Source organism: Suncus etruscus, chromosome 5, assembly GCF_024139225.1.
Source record: "Suncus etruscus isolate mSunEtr1 chromosome 5, mSunEtr1.pri.cur, whole genome shotgun sequence".
Lineage (NCBI taxonomy): Eukaryota > Metazoa > Chordata > Mammalia > Eulipotyphla > Soricidae > Suncus > Suncus etruscus.
The window spans coordinates 69,089,196-69,095,561 of NC_064852.1; the positions used below are offsets into that span (position 1 = coordinate 69,089,196).

Consider the following 6,366-nt stretch of genomic DNA (forward strand, 5'->3'; position numbering starts at 1 on the left):
TTCAGACACAAATGTAACTTACAAAAATTTACAAATAAGAGTACTCTACCAAGCACCCAATCAGACCACACTGCCCAGATTTCAAGATTAATTGTAAATAGTAGATGTGAAGAAAATATAACATCTGGAGACTAAACAGCATGCTTCTCAACAAGAGGTGGATCAAGAAGAAATCAGGAAGAAATAAAGAAATTCCTTGAAACTAATGATTTTGAAGAAAAAGATTACCAAAATTTATGGGACACAGCAAAAGCAGTAATTAGGGGAAAACTCATAGTGATACAGGCCTACAGAAGGAGAAAATAAAAAGACATATTCAACAACCTAAAAGCACACTGTAAATGTCTGGAAAGCAAATAGCAAAGGAACCCAAGCAAAAGCAGGAGAAAAGAAAAAATAAAAAAACAGAGGAAATCAACAATATAGAAATAGAAAAACAATACAAAGAATGAATGAAACCAGGAACTATTTATCTTTTTTTTTCTTTTTTTCTTTTTTTCTTTTTTTTTTTTTTAAATATGGAATGCTTCACGAATTTGCGTGTCATCCTTGCGCAGGGGCCATGCTAATCTTCTCTGTATCATTCCAATTTTGGTATATGTGCTGCCGAAGCGAGCACTTTTTCTTTTTTTTTTTCTTTTTTTCTTTTTGTATATTAAGGATCAGGGTGATAGAGGCAAAACTAGGAACTTTTTTTTATTAAAAAAATAAGTAGACAAATCATTGACAAGACTCACAAGAAGGAAAAAGAGAAAATGCTCAAATAAAACTGATTAGGCACAGAAGAGGAGAAATTACAACAGAACCATCAGAAATTCAAGACATCATAAGAAATTATTGTGAAAAATTGTACTGTTAAGCTAGACCTAGAAGAAATGGGACAGATTTCTAGAAATGTATAATTTTATTAAAAAAGTATAAAACTGAGTAAAGAGCAAGTACAAAGCTTAAACAGTTCAAAAACAAGTAAGGAAAATAAACTCTAATTAAGAATCTCCCCAAGAATCAAAGTTTAGGGCCACATGTTTTATAAGTGAGTTTTATCAAGCATTCAGAGAAAAGTTACTACATTGATATTTAGACTGTTCCAATATAACAAATAGATGGCAATTCTCCCTAATACTTTCTAACATTACACCCATCCCTAAAGCTATTACCAAGAAAGAAAACTACAGAACAAGCTCACCGATGAACATCGATGCAAAAATTCCTTAATAAAATCCTAGCAAAAAAATTAACAAAACATCAAAAACATATCATAACCAAGTGGGTTTTATCCGGGGTGCAAGGGTGGTTCAATATATTCAAATTACTCAACAAAATATATCACATCAGTCAAAGGAAAGATGATAATCATACAATATTCTACACCCCTTTATAATTAAAACCCTCAGCAAAATAGATGTGGAAGGAAACTTCCTCAAGCTAGTAACAGCTAACTATATAAATATCTGTAGTTAGCACTAACACTCTTAATCTTGAAAAATTGAAAGCATTATCATTAATATCAGGCACTAGGCAAGGATGACTACTGTCTCCACTTTTATTCAACATAGTATTAAAAGTCCCAGAAAGAGCAATCAGGCAAGATAAGAAAATCAAAGGAATCTAAATTGGAAAAGAGGAAGTCAAATTATCTCTTTTTGCAGATGACATGATGATATACACTTAAGACCTTAAAGAGTCCACAAAAGTGGTGCCAGAGTAGTGGCATATTGGAAGGGTGTTGCCTTGCATGCTCTAACCTAAGACAGACCTCAGTTCAACCTCCTGGTGTCCCATGTGGTCCCCCAAGCCAGGAGTGATTTCTGAGCACATAGCCAGGAATAACCCCTGAAAATCACTGGGTGTGGCCAAACACCCCAAAAAAGGGGCCATTAAGAAACTTCTTATAAACAAATGCAGCAAAGTGGCTGACTTAAGTCAATACACAAAATTCAGTTGCATTCCTGTATAGAAATAATGATGCAGAGGAGGAAGAGATAACAAAATATTTGTTAATACTATTTGAGTTCAAAAATATCCAGTACCGAGGAATCAATCTGACAAGGGAGGTTAGAGACCTCTACCAAGTAAACAAAAACTTCAAAATGTTTAAGAAAATATTAACAAAGACTTAAGAAAATTAAAAATATTCCATGCTCACTGATTGGGAGAATCAATATTATAAAATCAATATTATAAAAATGACCAATATAGCTAAACCACTAGTTGATGTCTTTGTGTTCATTGAACTAGTAGTTCAATGCAATCCCTATCCAATTTTAGACAACATTCTTTAAGGATTTAGAATAATCAATTATAAAGTGTGTGAGCAATCACAAAAGACCTTAGAATAGGGTCTGGAGTGATAGCACAGCAGTAGGGCAATTGCCTTGCACTTAGACAACATAGGATGGACTTGGGTTCAATCCTTCACATCCCATATGATACCCTGAGACAGAAGTGATTTCTGAGTACAGAGCCAGAGTAACCACTTATCACTTCCAGGTGTGGCCCAGCAACCAAAAAACAAAAACAAAACAAACAAACAAAAAACCTTAAAATTCTTAAAATTTATGATAAAGCCTTAGTGATCAAAACAATATGTTATTGGAACAAAGACAGATGTTAAGAGCAATGGGTTAGAATAGAATATTCAGTGACACACCCGAATTATATGGCCAATTAATCATTGACATAGAAGCCAAGAACTTGAAATGAAATGGAGACAGTCTCTTTAAAGAAAGGTGTGGGAACACTTGGTTATCCTCATGTAAGAAATTAATGATCGATCCATATCTCATACCTTAACACAAAAAATTATCAATTTGAAGTAGATTAAAAAGAACCAAATTGATGAAGTTCATTGAAGAAAACAGGCAGAACACTCCAAGACTTAGACCTCAAATAAGTCTTTGATGATAATATGCCAATGGCAAGGATGATAGCATCAAATCTGAACAAATGGGATAACATCAAAAAAAAAGTTACTATGTGTCAAAAGAAACATGAACTAAAATTAAAAGACAGTTAACTTAATGGGAGAACATTTTTACATTCAACACATCAGTTAAAGTAGTGTTTTTCAACTTGTTTGTTCAAAGGTACACTTTTTTCATGAAAAAACAAACATGAGGCACACCACCATTAGAAAATGTTAAAATAAAATTTAACTCTGTGCTTATATTAACTATATATAAAGTAATTTCTTGAATAGAAAACAAATAAACACAAAGAAATTATTTTATAATTACTTTATTATGAAATAATAAAGTATTTTATAATTATTCATATTTCTATTCACTTATTCAGTGAGAAACCTGGGCCTGTTTGGCTGAACAGAAAGCTGATATTTTGGCAGGAATCGAAGAAATTTTAAGCTCTTCAACAGCTCTCAGTCTCTCTCTCTGTCTTTAGTTTTTATAGTAATCAGACTTGAAAAGCTCATCTCACAAAGATATGTAGTAAAAAATGGGAACAATGTCAAAATAACTTTGCCAGAATGGGAAACTCCTTGGCAGTATCCAACCAAAAACTGTCCAAAGGGAGAACAGCAAATCTTAGCTTGAAACCATGATTTTGTCTCAGTTCAGTTAGTTCCTCCTGCTCCTGTAAAGTCATGTCCTTTCCACCACATGATGCTGAGCTATAAGGGTTCCTCACCCAGTCAAGGCCTTCAGCGGAGACTAAAGAGAAATAAAATGACAACTTCTCCTTGAGAGTTTTTAAATGTTTATTATCTCACACAGTGAAGCAGTGTGAACACTTTGCCATTGCCTGGTGAGTGTGAACATTTCAAGATTGCCACTTTCTACATATTGATGCCAGAGTTGCACCTTTGAACAGAATCCATTTATTTTATCTGTACTTGTAAGCAAGTTTTCATTTCTGCCTTACATTAGTGTTCAGTTCATTCAGATAATGAAAAATATCTGCTAGATATGCCAGCCATGCACTTGCAAGCAGCTTTGCGTAATCTGACCTCTCATTTGTCAGAAACACTTTTAAGTTTTTCCCGCAGCTCATACACATGAACCAAGATCTTGCCACACAACAAACACCAGACCTCCATATGAAACAGCAAGGCTTTATGCTTCGCTCCTATCTCCTCACACAAAACTGCAAACACACTACTTTTCAAGGGTTGTGACTTCACAAAGTTTACCATGCACACAACATCATCCAACACAGAAACGAGGTCTGCTGGTAAAGTCTTGGCTAAGAGGGCCTCATGGTGTAAAAAACAATGCGTAACAATCACATCTGGATTTCTTTTCTTCACTCTACTTACAAAGCCTTTGGGACGCCCGAACATGGCTGCAACTCCATCCGTGCAGACACTTGTACAGTTTTCCCAATTAAATCCTTATTGTTCAAGGTATTTTGATGTGACCAAAAAAATTTCTTCTCCTGTTGTTTTTGCCGGCAATGCCTTCCAAAAAAAAGTTTTCTCTACTTGCCTTACCACCCAGAAAACGCACATTGGCCAAGAGTTGAGCATGACCACTGTTATCAGTAGACTTGTCAAGTTGCAATGAAATTTCTCACTGATACGGGTCTTTTCCAAAACCACACTTTCGATGTCTGCAGACATATCATTAATAAGTCTGGAAATTATGTTGTTTGTAAGGGGGACTTTGGCTATTTCCTTAACTGCTTCAGGTATGGGCATCTCCTCTACAATAGCTTTGCAGGCAGGAAATATTAATGTTTCTGCCACAGTGTGCGATTTTTTGACTTGGCTTTAAGAGTTCTTTCATTTACCTTTGTGGTTTTTCTCATGAAAGTTGCCTGTTTCTGTTTCCATGCAGGCAAACAAAAAAGTCCGCATTCTTGTTTTGAAGCGAAGGGTGTTTTGTTTTTGAATGGTGTTTAAGTTTACTTTGGGACCATAGCACTGTTGGATAGCTTTTCACCACACACCATGAACAGTGGGGTTGGTTTCTTTGCACCTCCCGTGAAAGTCAATTCAAATAAAATATAGTTTTCACTATATTGCTTTGTGCCAGAGAATTTGGTTGAGTTAACCATCTTTGCTTTCTTTTGATCCCTACTCATACTTGAGCTCTCATCTGGCTCTGGATTTTGTTGAGTCCAGTTCTTTCCTTTTAAAAAACTTGTTCATCACTGTAGTATCTGCTCCTGTCTTATTGTCACTCAGTACTTACTGCTATTGTCTCCTGCAGATAGCCACTGTCCATCACACTCAGCTCTCTTCTATGCATTTCTCCTTCCAGATCCATCAGTCAGTGATCTTCTGTGCTGCATCCACGAATCTCCAGAGTCTAGATCCATCTGCGCTCTTCAGCACATTGGCATCTTTTGCAATGTCTCCTCCTGTTCATGTAACAGTGACACTGGTGCCATTTATAGTCCGTAGCAAGCGGCTTTGGCTCACAAGTAGACAAGTATTGGTCTATTTGTGAGTCGAAGCCTCATGTTACAGATGAAATTGGAATTTTTTCCACAGCACACTAGACAATATTTTACCGCACACTAATGTGCTGCGGCAAAGTAGTTGAAAAACACTGAGTTAAAGGCTTAATATTTAGGTTATATATAGTACTCACAAAGGTTAACTCCACAAAACCTAAAAACCCCATACAAAGTGGGGAATGTAAATGAACAGACATATCTCTGAGGTAGATCAACAGATGTCCAACAGACACATAAAAATGCTCATCATCTATTATTAGTTGGGAATTTCAAATCAAGATAAAAATGAGATATCATCTTAATGTGAGGGTGGCCAAATCAAAAATTATGGGAACAATCTCTGTTGCTGGGGATGTGGTGAGGAAGAAATTCTCATGAACTTTTTATGAAAATTTTACCTGGTTTAACTCCTATGGTAAAAAGTGTGGAGGGTTCTTAATAAACTCAAAATTGATCAACAAATGATCCAGCAATCTCTCTTTTGGGTATCTATTCCCAGGACAGAAAAACATTCATACAAAAGGCTATATTCACATTACTATATTCACACTATATTCATATTCATTGCAGCATTTAGTCAATAGCTAACACTTGGTATAAACCTAGATGTCTAACAACAAATGAATGAATCATGAAGTGTGGTGTATATATACAATGGAATACTACATAGCTGTAAAGAATGATGCACTCATACAATTTTCAGCAACATGAATGGAACTGGAAGATATTATGTTAAATGAAGTAAGCCAGAAGAAGGATAAATACATATTGATATCACTTAGATGTGGTATTTAGAATAACTGCATGAAGAAATGCAATGGTCTAAATGGGACTTGTCTAAAACACCCTTGGCCTCAGAGTATAAAGAGAAGGAAAGTTACTTAGTGGAGGAGAAGAAACACAAATATGAAAGGATGTGGGCCAGAGGCCAAGTGGTCTAGGGTACAT

At 35.5% G+C, this 6,366-nt stretch overlaps 1 non-coding gene across 1 annotated transcript; it reads right to left on the minus strand.

Annotated features, from left to right (window-relative positions):
* Nucleotides 1-512: 512 nt before the first annotated feature.
* On the minus strand, nucleotides 513-619 carry LOC126010509 (U6 spliceosomal RNA). Its single transcript, XR_007496534.1, has one exon. It is a non-coding gene; the product is annotated as a U6 spliceosomal RNA (small nuclear RNA).
* Nucleotides 620-6,366: the final 5,747 nt, after the last annotated feature.